Source organism: Malus sylvestris, chromosome 16, assembly GCF_916048215.2.
Source record: "Malus sylvestris chromosome 16, drMalSylv7.2, whole genome shotgun sequence".
Classification (NCBI taxonomy): domain Eukaryota; kingdom Viridiplantae; phylum Streptophyta; class Magnoliopsida; order Rosales; family Rosaceae; genus Malus; species Malus sylvestris.
The window spans coordinates 22,183,532-22,185,699 of record NC_062275.1 but is presented as its reverse complement, the minus strand read 5'-3'; positions in this window follow the sequence as shown (position 1 = coordinate 22,185,699).

Below are 2,168 nucleotides of genomic sequence, written 5' to 3'. Positions count from 1 at the left end.
TTGTTGAAACTTGAATCCCAAACTGTGTTCTTTTATCTTATAGTAAATCCCAAATAAGTCTAGTGTTTTCTTGGGTAAGTAAATTACTAGTTCTGAAACGAAATACATATGTTTTCCACTCCACACACTCTCTCTCTCTCTCTCTCTCTCTCTCTCTCTCTCGGAGCCAGCTCTTATATTAATGCATCGACACGACATCAAAAGCTTTTGAAGAAAAAGGCTAATTAACAAACTTCTTGTCGTAGATCAATCAAAATACCATCAACTTCATTGCCGACTAATCCAGCACTTGTCGGGCTTTATTTTCAAACCCAAGCGGAGTCAGGATTTTTTTCTTGGGTGGGCTCGCTGAAATTAGTACCATAAAATCATATGTTTATTTTTGTCTTATATAAAATTATATAATAATCAATATAAAAGAACAACAATAGAATATAAACAATTCTCAAAATCATAACCCTAACCGACAACTTCAAGGACCATATAAATTGGAACAAAAAGTAAGGAATTGCGGAGATCCAAATTTAATTGTGAACTAAAGGAAAATTCTTTTTCTTTTCTTGAGTAAGAAGTACATAGGTTAAACCGCATGGGATAGATGGTTTTTTTCTTTAACGAATATGATAGAGGGGGGGAGGGGAAATAGAACTAATTTATTATTATCAACATAAAAAGTATTATTTATTACATATCCTCTACTAAATGTAAATGAAATAATAACCTATATTGGAGATGAGCGGGGTATATAGGCTACATGCATAATGAATTAACATAAGCCATTAAAACATGAGTTTAAAAAAGTATAGTGTTAGTTATACACCCTTATTGATTTTTTTGCCATTGAGCTTTAGCAGTTCATTCGATCCGAAAGGCAAAATTGAGAAGGATATGTGAAAAATAAAAATAGATGTGTAAATAGCACTACACTTACAAAAAAACCTCCGTGGACTACAGCCCACCTTAGCCTTGTGGGTGGCTCCGCCCGTGAATCAAACCCTAGATGATATCAACAAAAGTAGTAACACCAAAACCCTAAAAGATTAGATTAATTAATTCTCTTTATCCAAATCTTTCATTAAGCACTAAAACAATTTGAGTGCTGCATGCTGGGTTCAAGTTCGAGCTAGCTACTATACTTTGACCCCATCAACCTTTCTAACCAAAACTTTTTGACCTTCTATGAATCAAAACAACAATTATGCTCTAATTTTGGTCAGTCAATCATCCCTTTGGTTTGTCTTTAGTGTATTCAATCATGTACACTTCCCCCACGCACGCTTGGGTAGGCACACATTGCCATCATGCGTCACCATTATTTACTTGTTAACGCAACATCAAGCGTCATCTATATCTCTTAATTTTTCTGTATTTCTTTTTATTGTTTTCCCCAAGAGGATAAGTCTTGTATAGATATGTAATTGTATTCAAGCTGTCATCAATATTGTATTATTTTATCAGGGTTGGACATGTTGAAATCATTTTTTGAATTTACATTCAACGAAATCATCAAGTGCTCTTAACGATAGTTCTTTCAAATTATATTTACATGTATCCGTTTATCATAAATCCATTCATGCATTATGCATTACAATAGAAAATAATAAGGAAAACTAATGAAAAAGGTTTGAAAACTTTGAGTTTTAATGATAAGGACAAAATAAAGGGTAAAGTGAATAGTACCAGGATTGACTTTTTAGTGTAAAAATGTGGTTTTTCATTAAAATGAACAGTACCGGATGCTTTTCATTAAAGTTCCCCTCTAATAATTTTCTTATATTTTTCATGCTAGCTCATAGTAAAAATGACACGGCATCCCTACACTCTTTTTAGTGACAAGAAATGATAGGTTAATATTTTATTAAACAATTCTAAATATATATGGAAGCGTCAATTGGCTACAATGTTTTAGTGGCCAAGAAAATGATTGAGAGTGGATTTGCTTCGACAAGACAACTATAGTAAACCCCTAAACAACTATCACATGTACCAAAACTACATGCGTCACCACCAACACTAATCTGTCACAAAACAATAAACGCAACATATTTGTATAAGCAACTACACAAGTCATCGCCTAATGGCGAGGTGCCGCCATTACTAATCTGTCATAAAATGATAGATGCAATAGATTTGTATCAGCGACTACACAAGTCATTGCCAAATGGTAA